Source organism: Pseudorca crassidens, chromosome 8 (assembly GCF_039906515.1).
Source record: "Pseudorca crassidens isolate mPseCra1 chromosome 8, mPseCra1.hap1, whole genome shotgun sequence".
NCBI classification, from domain to species: domain Eukaryota; kingdom Metazoa; phylum Chordata; class Mammalia; order Artiodactyla; family Delphinidae; genus Pseudorca; species Pseudorca crassidens.
Genome location: NC_090303.1, coordinates 48,603,422 through 48,627,479, shown reverse-complemented (window position 1 = coordinate 48,627,479; position 24,058 = coordinate 48,603,422). Strand labels below are relative to the sequence as shown.

At 39.6% G+C, this 24,058-nt stretch overlaps 1 long non-coding RNA gene across 1 annotated transcript; it reads left to right on the top strand.

The window, feature by feature from the left end:
- Nucleotides 1-12,722: 12,722 nt before the first annotated feature.
- Nucleotides 12,723-23,046, top strand: LOC137228582 (uncharacterized). The gene is made up of 3 exons (XR_010945309.1): nucleotides 12,723-12,853; nucleotides 16,250-16,313; nucleotides 22,959-23,046. It is a non-coding gene; the product is annotated as an uncharacterized lncRNA (long non-coding RNA).
- Nucleotides 23,047-24,058: the final 1,012 nt, after the last annotated feature.

The window sequence follows — 24,058 nt, the reverse complement described above, 5'->3', positions numbered from 1 at the left end:
TACCTCTTCAACTGACCTCCCACTCAAGCACTTTGGCCCTTCCCATCAATGTAGGTCAGACTCTCACTGAGTGTACAAAAACGTCTGCATTTTCAGATAATGGTAATAACCATTAAGAATCATAATGCAAATGACTGTAAAATCAAAATGCAAATGGTACAAATGATGCATGATGTCAATAAAAGTGGAAAAATATTTGAATTACACACAAAGCCACAGACAAATAATTGGCAGAGTTAAAAACATGTTAACACTCCATGGGGGGAAAAAATTAACCAGAACAATAATATGATAGGTATTTCAAAGAAGAATAATTTTGATATCAAAGTTCTGAGGAAATTCATGAAAAACTAAAGTAATTTTGCAAAATCAACCCTCTTTACGATCATGCTGAAAATATAAATATAAAGTGAAGAATATTGTATTATGCAATCATGTAGTTTTCTTGGAAAAATATGCCTTTCCCCCAAAAAACCCATTTGAATTATTCTTCCTTAGTTTTAAGAATTAGTGTAAACTTACAGTTATAATATATATGTGTTGTTGACGAAAGATAACTAAACGTTTGTCATAATGTTAATCATTTTTAAAGATAATATTCTAATCATTTCCCCCCTGTAATTTGCCATGAAATCATAAATTCCACTTCAACTGAGATCTTTTAACTGGTTTTTCCCAGCATCAACTATATTTTGATAAGAAGGACCTCATGAACCTACATAGGAGGTTATTGTGAACCTTAATTAAGATAATTTATGTAATTACAATGTGCCTGGCCTATAGTAAGCATTCAATAAATATTAGTAATTAACTATCCTGTGCTAAGTCATCAAAAACTTTAAAGACCTCCATGCAGACTCTCAATGTACTTTTTCAACATTGTTGCCCAATATTGTCCTTCATAAACTTCAGATCTTGTCCAAACTAAACTCTTCTCCATCTTCCACACATCAACACAGTCCATCTCATATTCTTTCTTTGCCCCGAATATCTTTTCCCAAAATCTGCACATCTAGATTTTTCAAGGTTCAGCTTAAACACAACTTCTTGCAAAAGTTCTTTGCTAACACTCCACTTGGAAACAATCTCTTCTTCCTTTGTATTATGTATTCTCATAGTAAAAGGTATACCTCTGGGGTGGCACTTACCACATTTTCTCAAAAGGGGTTATTGATGTCTTGATTCCCTTACTCGACTGCAGTCTCTATTAAGAGCAGGTCCCATGTTTGAGTTATTTTATTCTCATAGCACCTTGATCTTTGATTGGCACATTATATCCATTCATCTACCCATTCATCCACAGACATTTATGGAATGCCAAAAATAGTCAGTTTTTAATTACTGTGTATTCATTGAGTGAATGAATTCAAGATAGAGCAGTTTATTAAGTGAGCATAATAGGAAATTTTCTTTTGGTACTTGCCTGCAAGATCTCTTCCCAATCTTTTCTACACTATGAGAACATACAGTATCCTGGATATGTATCGTTCCAGAGATGCACTTGAGGGAGTAGCATGTGTATTCATTACATCACATATAACCTTTTCAGGTTTACAGTCAATCTTGCTTGGAAGCCTGGTGTCATTTAAAAAGTACAGCAGTGTGCTGGAAGGAGAGACGATCTGAGCTGAGTACAGTCTGTGAATCCAAATACCCCATTTAAAAGTCCAAATATGAAGAAAGAGGATGTACTAAACACAAAATTTTCCTTCCAAGTGATTGAAAAGGGATGGTACATTGAAGCTTTTTTGGGTTTCGATGCATTGATTTTCTCACTACCTATTTTTCTCAGGTTTGTCAGGTACTTAAGAGTCTATTTCACGTTGCCGGTAGACTCCTTTTCCCATGCTTCTTAAAACTATTTATGATTAAATCACCCACATTGCTTCCAGGCTCTAATGATTCTCCTCCTGCTAAACCTGGTTTTTTTCTTTACTTTATTCTGTTTCTCACATCTTTATTTTCCATTACACTGCTTGTTTTCGGTATCCCCATCAATTTTTCTGTTTTTTGAGTCTGTACATTTTCATATTTGTTCATCTATTTGTTTATTCATACAGTTACTGGGCACCTTCCAGCATCAAAGAGTGCTCTGGTCAGAGTCAGTGTCCCTATGCTTAGGGAGATTGCAGTCTAAAGTGGTGATGGGAGACTGGGGAATGTAATTTCACATGACATAACGAGGAAGCACAGGGTACCACTGTGCATTTAATTGTGTAGGCATCTCTACCAAAATGCTGAAGAAGTACATTAATTATGGAGTAAATTTGATAGCTAAGAATTCTTAGAAAAATTGGTATTAGACTGGGATTTTAAGTCAACGATTGGTGAAAAGAGGAATTCCAGGTATACCAAGTAGAATAGCAAAGGCAGCAGGGATGTCAATTGCAAACAGGCTTAGATGGACATTATTTCTCAGTGTTGTCTATGGACCAACTGCATCAGAATCATCTAGAATGCTTAAAAAATATATGGACCTTGCCTTTAAATATATTGACCTGGAGTCTCTGAAAGTAGGTAAAATCTGTCTGTAGTAAGCACCTTGGATTATGTATAGGCATGGCAAAGTTGGAAAGCATTATATAGAGTAAGGGAGCACTTATCTCTATACTACACAATTTAGCTGGGCACTTGACTGCCTAAAGACTATTTTCCCCAGCTTCTCTTGCAGTTCTGTGTGTCCATGACTTTAGATTCTGAACGATGGATGCTAATGGAAGTGATATGTGTATCTTTGGAGAAATGTTCTAAAGAGACAGTATGCCTTTCTTATTTTTTTTTTTAGATTTTTTTAACATCGTTATTGGAGTATAATTGCTTTACAATGGTGTGTTAGTTTCTTCCTTATAATAAAGTGAATCAGCTATACATATACATATATCCCCATATCTCCTCCCTCTTGTGTCTCCCTCCCACCCTCCCTATCCCACCCTTCTAGGTGGTCACAAAGCACCGAGCTTATCTCCCTGTGCTATGTGGCTGCTTCCCACTAGCTATCTATTTTACATTTGGTAGTGTATATATGTCCATGCCACTCTCTCACTTCATCCCAGCTTATCCTTCCCCCTCCCTGTGTCCTCAAGTCCGTTCTCTATGTCTACATCTTTATTCCTGTCCTGCCCTTCCTTCCTGCTGATAGAATGTGGATGAAATGGCTGAGACACTGGCAGCTGACATAGACCATGAGATAAATTTGGGAATGGAAACATACATGACATAAGAACAAGATAGAATGCTCTGGGGAATTGAAACAATGGAAGCCATTCTGGACTGAACTATCCCCAACTTCTTAGACTTGAATGAAAAATATACTTCTGTCTTATTTAAGCCAATGCTCTTGGGAGGGTTTTAGCATCATAGTCCTAACTAATACTCTACTGCAATCTGCAAATCCTCCTTCCTTCCTAATGGTGTTCAAGTGATTAGTTTTTGCTGCTCCTCGAGGCATATAGCACTGTTGACCGCTCCTCTTCTTTCAAATACTCTCTCCTTTGGACTTCCGTGACACCATATCACCTGGGTTTTTATCCAAACTCTCCTCTGCCTCTATTTATTCCTTAAATCATAGCTCTCAACCATGGCTGTATATTGCAATCACCTGGGAAGTTTTGAAAGAATGTGGTGCCTAGGCCAGAGATTCTGATTTAATTGGTGTGGCGTGGGGTCCTGGCATCACGATTCTTTATAAGCTTCCTAGTGACTCTAGCATGCAGCCACGGTTCACAGACACTGCCTTCAGTACTGCTGGACCTAAGGCCATTGTAGACTCTAAACTCTTATTTTCTGCTTTGCACGTTCACCCAGACCAATCTCATCTGCTCCTAGTTTCAGTAAGCATCTACATACTGATGACTTTCAAACTGATATCTTCTAGACCTCTCTCTTGAACTTCAGACCCATATATGTTACAGCCAATTGGACAGCTCCAATAGATATGCCATTGACAACTCATGATTATTGCATGCAATTTTAATTATTTCTTCACCCTCCCCTAAATATTCTTGTTCCTCTTCCTGTGTTTACTATCTGTGTGAATAGTTATAAGAGTTAGAAATTTCAGCTTCCTCCCCTCTTCCCCTCATTCTCTTAGTGACTCTATATAATCAATTGTTAACACTTAATTTCTACATTTTAATGTCTCTCACCTTCATTCACTTCTCTCCATCTCCACTGCCATTTCCTGGTTAAAGCTACTATTATTTCTTGCCTATACTGGTTTCTCTACGGAGTCTTGCCCCCTTCCAATCCTTCTCTGCAAAGCAGCTGGAGTGAACATTTTAAAACACACACCCAATCATGACACCTCTTTGCTTAGAACCCTTCAGGGGTTCTAAGGGTTCCATCCCTTTGCTTTGGCATGGAAGCCAAATGTCTTTGCCTGGACCTCCAGATCCTTCATGATATACCCCTGCCTTACCTCTCTGAACTCACGGCTCATTATTCCTTTCCACCCTTATGCTGCCGTATAGGTATAGGGGATTGTTGGTAGTTTCCTAAATTCTGTGCCCACCCCCCAGTTGTACTAAAACGTCCTGCTTTCTTAGCTGATTGACCAAATAGTTCCTAAACTTCCCTGGATGCAAGGAACTGTGTCTTTATTGACACTTGTTTATGTAGGCTTTTACACAACATCTGGGGTATAGTTGACTCTACAACAAATATTATTGCCTACCTTCTATGTTCTAAATGTCATGGAGCTTACACTGTGGTGGACTCAATTAATATTTATGGGATGAAAAAGATTATTATTTTATATATAGGCTTGGAGAAGTTTGATAATTTACCAAGCATCACAGAAAAAAAAAAAAAAAGTGACCAAGGCTATGTTTGAGCCAGGTTTGCTGGCTCCAGATCTCATGCTCTTCCCACACTAACATGTACAACTTCTAAACAAAGATGATTTGTGAAGAGACTATAATAAATATGCCATTTAAAGCAAACCCCTCTAGTACTTTGAAGTATTTTCTAGCTTGTCATGGATTTCCTGTTTTTTCTAATTAGTCTGTGACCACTAACTTGCTTATAAAACAGCATTCTGAGGTTGTGTTCATCTAAAAGCAAAACAGTTGGTCAATTAAACCAATTTGGTAAAAAAGAAATAAATTTCTTGGAGGGACACCAGTTTTCTTTTTAAATAGTTAATTTGGCATCAATGTGGGCATAGCCTTACACTCCAGGAATGTTTTTACCTCTTTCCATTTGGACTTGGAATTTAAAAGTGTGGCTTTTCTTGTGCTTTGCTTCCTCAAATTACACAAAAGATGAACTATAGGTCACCAGGACAGGCAGCTATAGGAACTAGATAAGTAAAGCAAGCAAGTGGAGATGGTTCTGTGTAATAAATACAACAGCATATACATGATGATAAATGTATGTTGTGGTGATTTTGAAAAGAAATGCAAGACAATGTGGATGGAGGGAAGAGATGAGTGCAGAAATGGTTGACCAAAAAGAAAGAAAGAAAGGAAGACCATATTCTGGGGAAGAGAACAGATGAAATAGAAAAATTTCAGTGGATTCTACTTATGCTCAGTTCAGGATAAAGAGAAAACCTTATCTTGGGGTGGCAAGGTGACTACAGCAACCATCTTGAACTGGAGCCTGGGACTGAGTATATTCACTCTGCAAGGAATTTCCTCTACAGGTGGAGGAGAAGCAGAGGAAAGGGTAGAAAAATCCACTCCTAAGTGGAATGAGTCATGTATGAAGCTCATTCTCAAACTTCCATGAAAGCTGTTTGCCCCAGAGTCACACCATTGGTGGTGACCATCAATATCTGGGAGAACAGCAACCCCAGATCAAGAAGGCATCATTGTCCTTTAGCACAGGGGCTGAGGGGTAGACCGAACCTAGATGCTTCCCAGAGGTCTCCTTTACCTAGAGGCAAGGCCTCAGAAATCTGAAAGGTAAAATGAAATATCTACATGGACTTATCAAAAAAATCATTTTTTTCTTTTAGCCAAATGGGTTTGGTTTTCTGACACTTTCAATCGAAAAAACTAGGGCTTTTTCAGTTGCCTCTAAAACTTATAAAAGATTGTTCAATCTTGCTCAAAACAAGAGAAACAAATTGAAATGGAAAGACATGCCATTTTTCAACTATAAGATTAACAAATCCAGGCATTCAATAGCATGCTATGTTGGACCTGCTGTGAGGAAGTAGGTACCCTTATACATTACTGATGAAGTATAAGGTGTTTGCAATGTTTACAAAGGGCAATGTGGGACTATTTGTTACAATTAAAAATGTGTGAACTTTTGCCCCAGCAAATCCACTTCTAGACATTTATTCTATTAATATATTTTCACATCTGAAAAACATCATGTGATGAAGATATTCATTACAGTATTGTTTGTAACAATAAGAGATATGAATCAACCTCTTGAGAAATATGAATCAGCCCATCAAGAGGTTAAATAAAGTATAGCACATCCATATGGTGGAACACTATAAAGATGTTTTTAAAAATTCTAGAATTTTTATTTTGACGTGTTATATTTCTAAGGTACGTTGTTTTGCCAATCAATTAATTTTATGCTATTGCTTCTGTAAAAAAGGAAGAATATATATTCATATATATGTAAATCTCTGGAAGGATATGCATGAAGCTAATGAGTCATTACATATTTGAGGAGCAGGCATGGGAATTTAGCAGATGGGGGACAAGGTTAGAAGGGAGAATTTTTTTTACTGAATATTCCTTTATTCTTTTTATTTTGGAGCCATATAAATATATTACTTATTCAAAACTTCGGTAACTTCCTTTTAAAGAAAATAATAGCATCCTAGCTAATTCATTGGAACAAGGATGTGTGTAGAGACTCTGGCACTGAACTGTTGATGATATATATTGTCCTATCAGGCTTCTTCCACTTTCTAGAATTTCTGGTCTATTGCAGTTCTGAACGATCAGGGCTGCAGTGCCCAAAAGAAATATTCCTTGATTAAGATGGCACCTACAGGACAAACAGAGAATTTTTTGTTATTTTGTTCCCCTTTTAAAGGGAGAAGAGTTTAGAACATATGCTTGGGGTTTCTCTTTGCTGTTTCTAGAAATAAAATTTTGATAATTACTGATGTAAGCACTGCAAACAAAGCCACTTTATAGAGAGCAGATGGAGATGGCAATGTGCTGAAGAAGAAAATATACCTGGATTCTGATGCTCTCCTTGTCACTCATGCCAAAAGTCCCTAACCTCTTCAAGCCTTAGTTTCCTCGCTTGTAGATAATATTACCATCTTTATAAACGTGTTGCATTTAAAGCTCGCACCTGCTACAGGTCAGTGATGTCCAACCCCTAAAACAATCTCAGGTCCCCCAAACTCACTCCAACAGGAACTGAGCTCAACAAAGACCACGTCAAACAAAGAAAAACTTTCTAGAATAAAGAAACAGAACGGCCAGATTATCTCATTAAGGCACTCTAAGACATAATTTGGGTAATATTCTAGTTATCACTATTGTGTTTCCCATTTTCTGCATTTACAGTGGAGTTTTTAATCATAGTTATATTGTCCTTTCTCTGTCAGTGAATAGTCTGGGTATTTCTTGAGGGTGATTGATGTTATGATTTACTATAAATTGCTATAATATTTTATGTACAGTAAATATAATTATTCACTATAAATTACTATAATTTATTATTCACTATAAATTACTATAATTCTTGGGAGGAGCCAAGCCTAGATCCGACCAAGAATGCATATGACCTAGATATCCTAGATGTGAAAATTAGGTTGCCTTCCTCTAGCAAGGGAATGAGTGATTTTAGATTTTTCTGTAGATATGAGCATTTCTTAAGATGTATATATGGGAAGAAGGATAAGTATGGACATGCTGCATACCCATTTCAGTACTCATTCATTTTCCTTTTTGTTGTACAACTCCAATCTTCCTCAAGATAGGCATAACCCTAATCTCTGAACCTTAACCCTAAACTTCAATCCATATAGTGTGAGTAAAGTTGACTCTATCTCTGGCTCAAAAAGAAAAATTGACTCAGACCTGGACCATCAGAACACTGTAATCTTTACACCCAAGAATATGAACATATAATCCAATTCAACTTAATAATAAGTGGATCTGGTCCAGAACTTTTTTTTTTTTTTGCGGTACGCGGGCCTCCCACTGCCGTGGCCTCTCCCGTTGCGGAGCAGAGGCTCCGGACGCGCAGGCCCAGCGGCCACGGCTCACAGACCCAGCCGCTCTGCGGCACGTGGGATCCTCCCAGACCGGGGCACGAACCCGTGTCCCCTGCATCGGCAGGCGGACTCTCAACCACTGCGCCACCAGGGAAGCCCTGGTCCAGAACTTTTTGCTAAACTTGGAGCTGTGAGGTTATAAGTATGAAACTGCCAGGGGTCACCACATAAAAGAAGGCTGTCTAAGACAGAGAGGAGCTAGGGCGGGGTAGGGCTGGGGGAGAGGGAAAGAGAGAGAGATCTCGAAATCCTAGAATATCCATGTCCAGTTATGTGAATAACGAATTTCTTCCTTTTGCTTCAGTTTCCATGAGCTGGGATTTCTAACCTTGTAAGTGAAAAACTCTCGACTAAATACACTGGGTCTTCAGTAAATGAAAAGCTGCTTAATCTCACTTAAAATGTGGGAAATACAACCACGCAGACATACAAGTTTTCACCTATCAGATTTGCAAATGTCCAATATCTTGATAATTCCCTGTAATTGATCAATTTATGGAGAAACAGGAATTATCATACTTTGTTGGTGGGAGTATTTAGATGATACAATCCACGTGGTAGGTAATTTGGAAATGTTTATCAAAATTACAAATGCATTTACCTTTTAGCTCAACAATTTCACTTCTAGGATTTATTCTACAACTACACTTGTATGTATACAATGAAGAAACATTTATTCACTACAACATGGTTTGTAATAGGAAAACATCAATGTAAATGTCCACCAATAGGGTCTGGATAAATGAAAAAATATGATACAGCCATACAGGCGAATATATGAAGCTGTAAAAAAGAATGAGGAGGGCTTCCCTGGTGGCGCAGTGGTTGAGAGTCCGCCTGCCGATGCAGGGGACACGGGTTCGTGCCCTGGTCCGGGAGGATCCCACATGCTGTGAAGCGGCTGGGCCCGTGAGCCATGGCCGCTGAGCCTGCACGTCTGGAGCCTGTGCTCCGCAGCGGGAGAGGCCACAACAGTGAGAGGCCCGCGTACAGCAAAAAAAAAAAAAAAAAAAGAATGAGGAATTTCTTTTTGGGCTAATACAAACTTATCTTCAACATATGTTAAGAAAAAAATTTTAAGTGCAGACATTTGTGTAATATATATAAACAGGCGGGAGAAAGGAAATATCTTTTCATATTTGCTTGTATGTGTATGGATGTCTCAGGAAAGAGAAAAAATACTGAGAGGAGTAGTTATCCATGGGGAAGGGGCAGTGGAACATGGGATTTAGGAGACAAGATTGGGAGGGAGATTTTATCACAGTATACCTTTTATTTTACTGTATTTAAAAAAATTCGGAACTACATAAACTCTTCACAAATGTTTTCAATGCATATTTTTTAGAAAGAAAGGTACAATAACAACACAGCAGAGTTCCGGAATTCTAAATTATATGTGAGGTGCCAGCGTGAAATGTCAGTCGCATAAATTGAAAGAGAAGGTTTTCTTCCACCTTCTAGAATTTCAGCTTTAAAGAGACCTGTGCTACACAGCTGAAAAGAGATATCCCATGGCAATGGTGGCACCTACAGGACACATACGGAACCTTTCATTTGTTTTTTTCTTTCTTTTTTTTATTCTGAGAGTTGGTGGTCGAGCATGAATGGAGGTGGTGATTGATTTTCCCTTGGAGTTCCTGAACAAAAGCAGTTTACTAATCACTGTGTATTTACTGTCAGATACACATGGATATAAATACTGTCCCTATCATTTACTGTCTGCATAGCTTTAGGCAAAGGCACTTATATCTTTTAAAAGCCATAGTTTCTTCACTTGTAAAATGTGGCTGATTGTGACCTTGTTATATTGTTGCTTACTAATATTTTAAGTGAATTGTGTCACCTCAGGAATATCAGTGCTGCCCTCCAAATGGCCTGTGGTTGCTCAATGCCTAAGGCAACCCCAGGCCTCTGTACCTGCATCAACAGGAGGTTAGATGCTAAATAAATACAGCCCACAGAAGAGGCTATGAGAATGCAGTCCTCGAGCCTCCCTGGCCAGCAAAGGAAGGGAGACTGGAGAGAGGGAGATTGAGAGAGGGGAAGAGTGAGTGAAAGAGAGAGAAAGCAAGTGAGGGCACCGTTTGAATCCTTGTGTCCAGGCATTCTGGAAACTCTCAATTTATCCCTGATTTTTCAGTTGTAAAGACAATAAATCCCTTTCTCTAAAGCCAGATTGAGGGGTTTTTGTTTTTGTTTTGCTTGTAATTGAAAGGCCCCTAATCATTTCTAATGCTGCATATTAAAAGTTGCTCAACCTCACTCATAATAAAACTATGAATTTAAAGTGAGATAGCAGTTTCCACCAATTATATTGACAAAAATTAAATTAAAATTGATCACATACTATGTTGGCTGAACTGTGAGGAAATATTTTATTTTACTAGTGAGAATGTGTTTAATCATCCCTAAAGAAGGTAAAAATCTATTTGTTAAACTGCAAATACATGTATCTTTGACCCAGTAATTACACTATTGTGTACTTTGTCCCACAGATATATATCCTCACCTGCAAAATGAGGCATGGACAAGGTTATTCAGTGCAGCATTGTTTGGAAATTCAAACAATAAGAATCAAACTAAATGTTCCTCAAGGGAGAATCAGTTTCATCCACACAGTGGAGGACTCTCTCTTAAAAGGAATAAATTTCTTTAGGAGTTGATAATGGAAATCTCTCCATAATATATAGCTATGTAGAAGAAAAGAAAAAAAAAAAGGAACAGAAGAATGTGAATAACTGGCATTAAAAAGGGAGGGGAAAGAAATCTATGTTCATAGTTGCATACATATTAAAATCTCTAGAAGAATAGACAAAGAAAGAATACCATCATAAATGCTAGGTAGAGGAAATTGGGGGATAAGAGACAGGGATAGAGGGAGATTTTTTTCAAATAAGATTTTTATGTACATTTAAATTTTTGAAACCTATAAATGTATAAGTTATTCAAAAATGAACTAAATATAGTTTCAGGAGAAGGGAACCCTAACTTATACGTTGGAGCTATAGAACTCTAAACTCGTGAGTGGGGGTCCTTAGACTGAATTGTATGTAGACTGGACTCCATCTTCTAGAATTTCTGATTCTTTCCAGCCTTAAGAGATCAGGCTGCAGGGCTGGAAAGAAATACCCTGTGGTTAGTAGCGGCACCTACAGGAAAAACAGAATATTTCAGTTTGTTTCTTTGTGCTTTCTGGGAGGAGGAGGGGATGGGTGGGAGAATATCAGAATAGTTTAACAGGGCACAGGGCAGGAATGGTGATTTTTCTCATCAGAGTTGCTAGTTATTGTGAGCATAATTTTTCATATAAGCATATTGAAAGCTTAGACTTAAGAGCTGGTTACAGATAGTGGGTTTGTCACTCACTCTTTGATCCTCCCCGGCTGTATGGCTGTTGGTAACAGCACTTAACATCTCTGAGCCATAGTATTTAGTCTTGTAAAACAAGAAATATGCTATATATATCGCAGGTTAATGCCTCATGGTGTTTTTTAAATTTATTTTATTGAAGTACGGTTGATTTACAATATTGTGTTAATTTTTTCACAGCAAAGTGATTCCATTATACATATATATATTCTTTTTCATATTCTTTTCCATTATGGTTTATTACAGAATATTGTGTATCATTCCCTGTGCTATACAGTAGGACCTTGTTGTTTATCCATTCTATATGTAATAGTTTGCATCTGCTAATCCCAAACTCCCAATCCATCCCTTCCCCCTCCCCCTTGGCAACCACAAGTCTGGTCTCTACATCTGTGACTCTTTCTGTTTTGTAGATAAGTTCATTTGTACCATTATTTTAGATTCCACATATAAGTGATATCATATGTTATTTGTCTTTCTCCTTCTGACTTAATTCACTTAGTATGAGAATCTCTAGGTCCATCCATGATTCTACAAATAGCATTATTTCATTCTTTTTATGGCTGAGTAATATTCCATTGTATATATGTGCCACATCTTCTTTATGCATTCATCTGTCAATGGACACTTAGGTTGCTTCCATGTCTTGGCTATTGTAAACAGTGCTGCTATGAACATAGGAGTGCATGTATCTTTTTGAATTATAGTTTTTTCCCAATATATGCCCAGGAGCCTCACGGTGTTTTAGGAGACATATCTTGCTAGAGGAACTCAAAATCTGGCAAACAACAGCCTGTGATTATTTAATCTTTAAGGCAAACCTAAACACCCCAAGCCCATTCCAACAGGGAGAGAGATGCTTATGAGATGTACCCCACAGAAGGGACTTCCTCCTCCATAGTCTCCAACTCATAGGGGCTGTGGAAATACAGGACAGAGGTGATGATTCCAGATAACAGGCCAGAGCAGTCAGGTTAGCTAAGGAGCTCACATTACCTCCAGGTCAGGGACACCTTGCTCTTCCTGTCCTGTGCCTCCTGGACCAGAGACCACTTTATGCTGTTTCCCATTCTCCTCCTTACTAAATGGGCGTTTTGTTGTTATTACTCTGTTCTTTCTCTGTCCTTTCATGTGTGCCTTTTGGTTATACAGGAACCACAGGTTGCTGGGCCAGGAGGAGCCACATCAGGACCTGACCAAGAGGACTGCACATCACCCAGAAATCTTGAACTTGGAGCAATAACCACATGAGTTGCTGTGCGGTTTCCCTCTGGGAAGGGGGTGAGTGAAGTTTCACAGCATGCAATTACGACTTCGTCACAATTACAGCATGGCTGTTTTTTAAGGGGTGTGTGTGTGTGTGTGTGTGTGTGACTAGAAGGGTATGTGGATGTTGAGCTGTCAGAGGAGTGGATTACCACACAAATCCGCAGTGTTCACCAGCCAGTGCCTATCGATTCTTCTCCACATAACACCACTTTGACCTTTCACTGGACAGCCAGAATCCCCACCTCTCACTCAATCCATCTAGTTTGGGGGGATTTGGGCTCTGTCACATGACTCAGGCCTGGCCAGTCAGAGCACTGCATCCCTTGTCCAATGCAGGTCTGTGAGCATGGGGCAATCAGAGCCTGTTTGAGGAGAGGGTCAAGACAGAAGGAAACTGAAGCAGGAGAGGAAGAGGGAAAGGAAGGAAGTGAGTGAGCAAGACAGAAAGAGAAAAAAAGAGAGAGTGAGAGAGAGAAATCACAGGCCTCAGTAACGTTTATGCCTTTGGATTAATTCTACATGAATTCTACTGGAAATTCTACATCTACCTCCAGACTTTTTAGTCATGAGAAAACAAACATCTGCTTGCCGAGGCCATGGAAGTTGGGCTTCCTATCACTTGCAATCAAAAGGATTCTAACTCATTTAAATTGCTCTTAAACCAAAAGAGGCTCAAACTCACTTATAATAAAAGAAACAAAAAGTAAAACTGAGATACCATTTTTTTCACTCTCAGATTGATTGGCAAAAATCCAAAACACACTGTGTTGGCCAAGCTGTGGGGAAATAGACAATTTCATACATGGCTGGCAGGTGCGTAAACTGGTATGAGCCCTGTGGAGGGCAATTTGGAAATGTCAGTAAGCATTGCAAATGCATATATCCTCAAATACTTTCAGATATCTTCACACACATGCAAAATGAACTATATGCAAAGCTACTTATTTTAGCATTATTTTTACTGGCAAAAGAATTGACTTACATACTCATCGCTAGAGACCTGAGTGGATAAATTTAGGTGCCTCCATACAGTGAGAATACTCTGAAGCTATAAAAAAGAGAGAGAGAGAGAGAAATTTTTATGTGTTGATATAAAAGATTTCCAAGATATAGTATTAATGGAATAATCAAGATGGAGAAAAAATGTTATACTGTGCTATCATGCAAAATAAAACAAGGTAGTTTTTTAAAAATATGTTTTCTTGTATATGAATAAGACATACTCTGGAAGTACAAAATAAACTAATAACTGGTAACTTTTGGCATGGACTTGTTGAAACGGAAGTTTTTTCCACTATATTCTTTTTACACTTTTATTTGTTTTTGAGCCATTATAAATATATTACCTGTTCAAAAATTAAATGAATTAAAAATTGAAAAAGTCCTAACTAGAACCCAGGAGCTACATACAAAACAATAAAAACAGGTTATGGATGCTGGCACTGAACTGCATAAATTGGATGCAACTTCTTGAATCCTTCTAGAATGTCTGAGTCTATTGCAGCTCTGAGAGTTGTGCTGCAAAGCTGGAAACAGATGTTCTATGATGAGGGTGGCACCTACAGGACAAACTGAGAATTTTTCCATTTTTCTTCTGTTTTTCATTATTTTCTTCTGACTGACAGAAATTTAGTAGTGCATGGAGGAAGGGCAATGAGAATGAATTTCCCACTAGAGTTTCTAGATATGAAGGTTTTGCTAATAATGATAGAGATATTGCAAACAAAACTATTTTAATATAAGGTACACAGGGAAGCAGTATGAAATAGAGGGATAAGGGTAGGCTCTTCTGGCTACAAATATTGGCTTTGTCACTCCCCAGCTGTATGGCTTTGCGCAAAGCCACTTCACATTTCTGAGCAATAGAATTTACACTTATGAAATAAGAATAATAATACTTACCTTATGGGGTTATTGCCTCATAACGTTTTAAGAGAGATTCACAGCCAGAAAAACCTTAAACCCAACAAAGAGTAGCCTGCCATTGTTCAATCTCCAAGGTCATTCCAGGCCCTCGAACCTAATCCTTCAGGAAATGAGATGCTAAACAAATGCAACCCATAGAAGGGGCATCCTTGCCTAAGGTCACCACCTCAAATGGGGCCAAGGAAAATAAGGAGAAAAGAGAACCTTCCGGAGTGGCCACATTATGACTAACGAGCTCACTTCACTCTAGGGTCAGGGGTCTTAGAAAGTGTTCCAGGTCAGAGACCACTGTGGGCAATTTCCCACTTTCCTCTTTTTCAAATGGAAGGTTTTATTTCAATTGTCATTATCTCTCCCTATAAGTGTATAATGGTGAGTTGTGGTTTTCATTTAATCACAGTTTGCTGGACTACAAAAAGCCATATTAGGACCCAACCAAGAAGAATACTCATAACCTAGAGATTATGGATTAGAGCAATAACTAGTTTATTTATGAGTTTGAGGTTGTTTATCTCATCTCCTTCTGGGATGAAGATGAGTACAGTTTTTACTGTGATTAGTATAGCTGCATTATTTTTATATGGGTGTCTTTAAAGATACATGCATGGATAGAAGGGTGTATGGTCCTGTGACTCAGGCCTGGGCAAATGGAGCAGGACATTCCTCTGTCCACAGTGATAGCTCAAGGACAGGTACATAATACAACTGAATTCAGTGAAAGTCAGACATAGGTCTTTGTGCTGAGTTTGGAGTTTGAGGATGAAAGCCTGGTGCTGCCTGGGGCCACTACAAGAGGAGAGACTGTCTGAGAATAGAGCCAAGCAAAGGGAAAGTGCAGAGAGAGAGAGACAGAGACAAAGAGACTGAGAGAGAAAGATACAGAGGGACAGAGACAGAGAGGGGTAGGTCAGGTTTGATGACATCCTTTGAGTCCTTGGATCAAGGCATGTCTCTAGATATACTCACTGACTTTTGTGAATCTTATTTCTTCTCTGTTGCTTAAACCAGATTAAGCTGAGTTTTCTACCACTTGAAATTGAATGAGTTCTTATAAACTTATATGAAAAGATGATATATTCATTCATTTAAAAAAGAAATACATAATACAACTACACAGAGACAACACTTTTCGCCTACCGTATTGACAAAAATCCAAACTTTTGATAGCACATGGTTGGACAAGCTGTGTGATAAAAGTCATTCACATGTAGGACTAGAGGGAATGTAAATTGCTACAATCCCTAAGTGGTGGGGAGATTAGAAAATCTATAAAAATTACAAATGCCTCTGCCCTTTGACCCAGTAAGTCCACTTCTATGAATTTATTGTAAACATACACTTGTACCAGAGAAAGACCTATGTTCTGGTTATTCTTTGTTTGCTTCTGCACCTCATCTCCATTTTCACTCTTTTTTTTTCAATAGAGGTTGACCTCTATTGAATGCTTCACACAGGTTCTTCTACCCTCTGACTTCTTTCTAGGTTGGATTAATGTATGGGTGGACCATCCGCAAGAGATTGGAAAGGAAAGAAGAGAGAGGTCAAGGTATGCATTCCACTGAGTCCTGTTTTGACAAGAGTGATTCTGGAAGAGCTTTTGTTTCTCTGTCACCACCACTAATATCAAATGGCCTCTTCCATGGCTATGGCCATCACCAGAGTCTGATGCCATCAGTTCTTCCTCATCGTCCCTGTAGGCCAAATGCTGATAACACATTTCTGCTGCAGCTAATCTCTGGGTATTCACCATCTCTTTTCAGTTCCCTTAACTCTACTCATCTGTGATGGTTAATGTGCTTCAACTTGACTGGGCCACAGAATGGCTAGATATTTGGTTAACCATTACACCGGCTGTTTTTGTGAAGGTGTTTTGGAATGAAATTAATGTTTAATCAGTAGACTGAGTAAAGCAGACTCCCTCTATAATGTGGGTGAGCCTTATCCAATCAGCTGAAGGCCTGAATGGAATAAAAGGCTGACCCTGTTCCCCAGGTAAGAGAATTCTCCTGCCAAAGGTCTTCGAACTAGAAGATCATCTCTTCCTCATTTTACAGCAGCTCCTGACCTTCAGACTCAAACTGGGATATTGGGTCTACAGATTTTGGATTTGCCAGGCTTCATAATCATGTGAGCCAATTCCTTGTAATAAAATCTCTCTCTCTCTCTCTCATATTTTAAGAGGGATGATGTATTACTTAGGGTTATATATTTGCTCTCTCTCTCTCTCCTCTCTCTCTCTCTGGAGAACCCTAACTAATACATCATCCCTCTTAAAATATCTCCGTCATTAAATCCTCTTCAGTTAAACCCCTCAAGTATGCTATTTCTTTCCTGTGGGGGCCTTGACTAATACAGTAATTGGTATCAAAAATGGTTCAAGGATAATTAGACTGGAGATACTATTTAGCTCTTTTAGACTAGCAAAGATGAGAAATACTAAATGGCTGTCAGTGATTATCAGCAGAGGTTTGGATTATGAGGGAACTTTCACATTTCTAAGCTATTCATGTTTGTATCTTTTAATGCTTGAATTTTTTTTCTTTTCTTTTTTTAACATCTTTATTGGAGTATAATTGCTTTACACTGTTGTGTTATTTGCTGCTGTATGACAAGGTGAATCAGCTATACGTATACATTTATCCCCATATCCCCTCCCTCTTGCGTCTCCCTCCCACCCTCCTTATCCCACCCCTCTAGGTCGCAAAGCACTGAGCTGATCTCCCTGTGCCATGCAGCTGCTTCCCACTAGCTATTTTACATTTGGTAGTGTATATATGTCCATGCCACTCTCTCACTTTGTCCCAGCTTACCCTTCCCCCTCCCCGTGTCCTCAAGTCCATTCTCTACATCTGCGTCTTTCTGTCCTGCCCCTAGGTTCTTCAGAACCTTTTTTTTTTTTTTTTTTAGATTCCATATATATGTGTTAGCATATGGTATTTGCTTTTCTCTTTCGTACTTACTTCACTCTGTATGACAGACTCTAGGTCCATCCACCTCACTTCAAATAACTCAATTTCATTTCTTTTTATGGCTGAGTAATATTCCATTGTATATATGTGCCACATCTTCTTTATCCATTCATCTGTCAATGGACACTTAGGTTGCTTCCATGTCCTGGCTATTGTAAATAGTGCTGCAATGAATAATGCTTGAATTTTAAAAAACAAGAAAGATATATTGTGCAACACCTGGAATATAGCTAATATTTTATAATAACTATAAATGGGGTATAACCTTTAAAAATTGTGAATCACTTTTGTACACCTGTAACTTATATAATACTGTACATCAACTATAGTTCAATTAAAAAAAAAAAGAATACATTTTTTAAAAATGGCTCAAGGAGGGGCTTCCCTGGTGATGCAGTGGTTGGGAGTCCGCCTGCCGATGCAGGGGACACGGGTTCGTGCCCTGGTCTGGGAGGATCCCACGTGCTGCGGAGCGGCTGGGCCCGTGAGCCATGGCCGCTGAGCCTGCGCCTCCGGAGCCTGTGCTCCGCAGCGGGAGAGGCCACGGCAGTGAGAGGCCCGCGTACCGCCAAAAAAAAAAAAAAAAAAGGCTCAAGGAAACAAACCCTCAAAATGGGATTCCGAGATTCCATTGCCCATATCTTTGATAAGCTCACAGATATCCTCTCCCAGGGGAAAGTAGGATAATAGTAATCCCTGATATGTAGCAATATCATGATTACTCAAGATAGCGCTGTTGTAGGTTGCAGTACAAGTGGATGGCAAGGCAAGATCAAATGACTAAGGCTCTTAATTGCTCTGGCAACGATGGTGATTATAGTTTGTGGCCTGGCTGCTCCTGACTGCCTTGGAGAGGTTACAAAAAGGAGGACAAATCTAAGCTTAAAGACTTTTTTTTAATATATAAATTTATTTATTTATTTGGCTGAGTTGGGTTTTCGTTGCTCCGCGTGGGCTTTCCCTAGCTGTGGCGAGCGGGAGACTACTCTTTGTTGCAGTGCGTGGACTTCTCATTGCCCTGGCTTCTCTTGTTGCGGAGCACAGGCTCTAGGTACGCGGGCTTCAGTAGTTGTGGCATGCAGGCTCAGTAGTTGTGGCTCGTGGGCTCTAGAGCTCAGGCTCAGTAGTTGTGGCACACAGGCTTAGTTGCTCCTCAGCATGTGGGATCTTCCCGGACCAGGGCTCGAACCCATGTCCCCTGCTTTGGCAGGCGGATTCTTAACCACTGTGCCACCAGGGAAGTCTCAAGCCTAAAGACTTAAACCTTCAAGTCGAAGAACAAGAAGAAAATCAAAAAGCCTCAATGCTGGCCTTAAAAAGATTATTTTCTACAGGGCACCCATGACCAAAAATTAGGTCCAAAAACTAAACATATGTGTAAGAGAGAAATAGCACTATTTAAATGTTCAGCCTCTTCAAGTTATCCCAAGGCAGTAGTTAATGAGGGTGGGTGGGATTCTGAGACCTAGAATAGGAATATTTGGAAAACTAGACATGAGGCTGAAAATTTGGAACACTGAAATCTCCTTGGATCTTCCTTGTCTGAGTAAGCAGCCCAGCTCTTTCCCAAGGAAGCTTGGCTTTCCTTTCATAAATTTCCTATGTTGACTTAACTTGGGACAGTCACCTCACAAGGGGAGCCAGCTTCTTCCCCCACCCATCCTCACCATCCCTTATTTACTTCCAGATCCATAGTGAGAGTTAAATGCCAGCACAGCCCAAAGAGAGAAGAGTAAGGTCTTCTGCAGGAGGAGATGAAGTATACTTTTCCATTTGTATTAGCAGGAATCTAGGAAACAAACACAGGTATTGCTTCTGAGTGTGTTAGATGAAACATAAGGTTGTTTCAGGCCGAATGTTTTGATATGAATCCTCACAAAGGATTTGTGGTTTAGTGTGTTGGCTCAAGCACCTGGATGTCCTCTGAAGCCTTGGCAATGGGTCTACCATGAGGCTGTGATGCTGGAATTTTTGAGCAAGATGTACAGGGCAGACTTCAAAGGTTAAGTTGATGAGAATGTTGAAGTGGATCTATTGTATTTATACATAGGTTGAAGAGCCACCTCCCATCCTCAATCATGAGCAGCAAGAGAACTAGAAGACATTTATTTACTGAAGCATTAAGGAATGCCTTGATGAAGGGAGCATCAGCATCTTAGAAAGCAACACTGATTGATTTTTTTAATTGAAGTATAGTTGCTGTATAATATTATATGTTACAGGTGTACAATATAGTGATCACAATTTTTAAAGGTATACTCCATTTATAGTTATTATAAAATATTGGCGATATTCTCCATGTTGTACAGTATATCCTTGTAGCTTATTTTATAGCTAATAGTTTGTACCTCTTAATCCCCTGTATTGCCCCTCCTCCTTCCTTCTCCCCACTAGTAACTACTAGTTTGTTCTCTATATCTGTGAGTCTGCTTCTTTTGTTATATTCACTATATATTCACTGTTGTATTTTCATATTCCACATATGATGTCATACAATATTTGTCTTTCTCAGTCTGACTTATTTCACTTAGCATAATGCCCTCCAAGTCCATCCATGTTGCTGCAAATGGCAAATTTTCATTCTTTTTATACTGAGTATTATTCCTTTGTGATATGTACATATACCACATCTTCTTTATCCATTCACCTGTTGATGTACACTTAGGTTGCTTCCATATCTTGACAATTGTAAATAATGCTGCCATGAACATTGGGGGTGCATGTATCTTTTTTATTTTTTTTATTTTTTTAATTTTGAGGTACGCGGGCCTCTCACTGTTGTGGCCTCTCCCGTTGTGGAGCACAGGCTCCAGACGCATAGGCTCAGCGGCCATGGCTCACGGGCCTAGCCGCTCCGCAGCATGTGGGATCTTCCCGGACCGGGGCACGAACCCGTGTCCCCTGCATTGGCAGGTGGGCTCTCAACCACTGCGCCACCAGGGAAGCCCCGTATGTATCTTTTTTGAATTAGTATTTTTGGTGGTTTTTTTGGATATATACCCAGTAAGGAAAGTGCTGGGTCATATGGTAGTTCTATTTTTAGTTTTTTGAGAAACATCCATACTGTTTTCCACAGTGGCTGCACTAATTTACATTCCCACCAACAGTGTACAAGGGTTCCCTTTTCTCCACATCCTCACCAACATTTGTTATTTGTGTTCTTTTTCACGATAACCATTCTGACAGGTGAAAGGTGATATCTCATTGTGGTTTTGATTTGCATTTCCCTGATGATTAGCAATGTTGAGCATCTTTTCATGTGCCTGTTGGCCATCTACATTTCCTCTTTGGAAAAATGTCTATTTAGTTCTTCTGCCCATTTTTTAATCAGGTTGTTTATTTTTTTGATGTTGAGTTGTATGACCTTTTTATATATGTTGGATATTAACCTCTTATTGGTCATATCATTTGCAAATATTTTCTTTCATTCAGTAGGTTGTCTTTTTGTTTTGTCATTGGTTTCCTCTGCTGTGCAAAAGCAAAAAGCACTATTTAAAAAGCTAGATTTAGTAGGCATGTTATAATGATGAGATATGCATCTATAGAATTGGTGCTGATTTCAATGGGAATAAGAAGATTCTGGGATGGTAGATGCCAAGTGGCTCTGCTTGACCATCAGAGATTAAATGGGAGTGATTACTTTAATAAGTCACAGGGTCTGGGTGGTAATCAGAATATTTTGACTCATAGATACATTAAATATCATGGCTAATTGGAGCTGGTAAACAGGAAGTAGCAAGCACTATAAGTACCTTAGAAGATACCTGGTGCCATACAGTAAAACATAGAGTAGGAGATAAACCCCGTGAAAGCACAGAAGCCTGCTCTATGGATGAAGTTTCCAGCATTAACTGGTCTGGACATCTGTGTGAGATACAAGTTGTTACACTTGGCAACATCACTGCAAATGAATAGGGACAATATATAGTGAGCTTTGGGCTTCCCTGGTGGCGCAGTGGTTGAGAGTCTGCCTGCCAATGCAGGGGACATGGGTTCCTGCCCCGGTCCGGGAAGATCCCACATGCCGCGGAGCGGCTGGGCCCGTGAGCCATGGCCGCTAAGCCTGCGCGTCCGGAGCCTGTGCTCCGCAATGGGAGAGGCCACAACAGTGAGAGGCCCACATACCACCCCCCCACACACACAAATATATATATTTGAGCTTCTTTGGAATTTAGTGCCAAGATATTCCATGTTTGGCTGCATTGCTCCAGACCCCCTTTTTGGGTAACCCATAAGACAATCAGTTTTATTGGGGCCTAGAGCAAGAGATGGTCAAGGCCAAGGCCAGTGGCATACTGGTCAGTGTTTAATAACCAGCTCTCCAGAAAAACAAAAAAGCCTGATTTGTAGCATTTGCTACCTTTTATGGTGTAAGTACTCCCATCACGGCTAATTCTGAGCTACCAAAGTGACATCAACTAACTCACAAAATTCCTGAAAATTTACACGTTGGTTCTCACCAGCCAGTATGAGCTAGATCCAGCACACCATACCTCAAGGCTAAGGTGTAACTGCCTCGCTCTTGGGACTTACCATCCAGCAGACCCACTAGTACATGACAGTGACAGATAGGGATGCTATATGAATGGTCTTCAAGACCTGACATCACAGGGCAGATCTGGAGGGTTTTGAATGAAAGCCTCTTTGGTCACAACCTATTATCCATTTAAAAAACACTCCTGGCTTGCTACTGGTCCCTGGTTGAAACAGAATTTCTGACCAAAGGACACCAAGACGCTATGTTATCCAATCCCCTGACTCATAACCATTCTCTACTCTTCTATACCCTACTCTGAGCCCAAGCACTTAAGCTTTAAGTGCATCACCAAGGCTTCCTTTTGCCCTCTGGCTTCCACTTGGAGTTGACCAGTGCAAGGACACTGGAAGTCAGGAGGAGAGGGAGGTGAGGGGCTTATCCTTGCCTTCCCCTACTCCTTCCCTGCATAGCTGTGATTTTGGAAATGCCTATGTTCCTCTATGGTCACAGCTCCTGGCAAGGAGCCACCTTCCCCAGCTCCAGCTCTTGCCAGCCTCAAGTAACACAGTTTTCTTCTCTTTCACGTCAAGCTTAGGGATGGTAAAACAACCTCCTGTGGATTTTAGCTTATATCTGATCTTCACCATCCCTTACAGATTCCCTTAATCTTTCCCGTCCCTCTGTAAATCATTGCTTCATTACACTCTCAGCAGTTAATTTTGAACATATCCTCTGTTTCCTGCAGGACTCTGGTTGATGCAAGGACTAACAAAGAATTATTCATTATGGCTCCATTTGCAACAGGCAGTAGGGGGAAGTGCGCAGAGGACAGGTTTGGTCACAGAGTGCCTGCATTTGGGTCCTGATTCCATCACTCACGGTTTTGTGACCGAAGGCAAGTACTTATCCATTCTGTCTCAGATTATTCATCTGTAAAATGGAAATAACAACTGAACTTAATGGATTGTGGTGAGGATTACGTGAGCTGATATAAATAAAGCACATAGAAAAATGTTATAAGTGAAAGATGAGTGATAGTGTGGTAAGAAGAATTTCTAAAAGATAGAGATTATCTGAGTGGATCTGATCCAATCATATGACTCTTTAAAAGGAGAACGATTTCTCCTGCTGATAGCAGAAAGGGAAGTCAAAGGGATTCCAAGAGTGAGAAGGACTTGATGCCATGCCCCTGCTGGTTGGAATATGAGGGGCCATGTGAAAGGAATTGTGCTACATGTGGGATCGGAGAGTGGCTCCTGGCTGACAGCCCACGAAGAAACCAGAACCTTAGTCCCACAACCCCTAGAAACTGAATTCTTCCAACAACCCAAGTAAGACTGGAAGCGGAGCCTCCAGGTAAAAGCCCCACTGGGCCAACAATTTAACTTTGTTCTTGTTGGTCCTTGAGCAGAGAACCCCGTCAAATTCACCTGGACTTCTGAGCTACAGAACTGTGGATAATAAATGGAGTTAAGTCACTAAGTTTATGGTAACTTGTTATGGCGGCCTCAAAAAACAAATATAGATTGCTATTTTTATTATTGTTAATAAAAGATAATAAACAATAAAACTGGAATCAACCTAAATGCCCATCAATAAATAATTGTACCTTTGTACAGTGTTTAAATTGTACATTTGTACAGTTGTTTAAAAAGTGTAAAGAAGCTCTTTATGCACTGCTATAGAAAGTTCCTATATATGTGTTTATGTGGGAAAAAAACCCAAAGTACTGAATAGTCTATATAATAGTCTGTATAATATGCTACCCTTTGTGTAATAAAAAGAAGCAAGATAATGAATTTATGTGTGTGTATGCGTGTGTGTGTGTGTGTGTGTGTGTGAAAA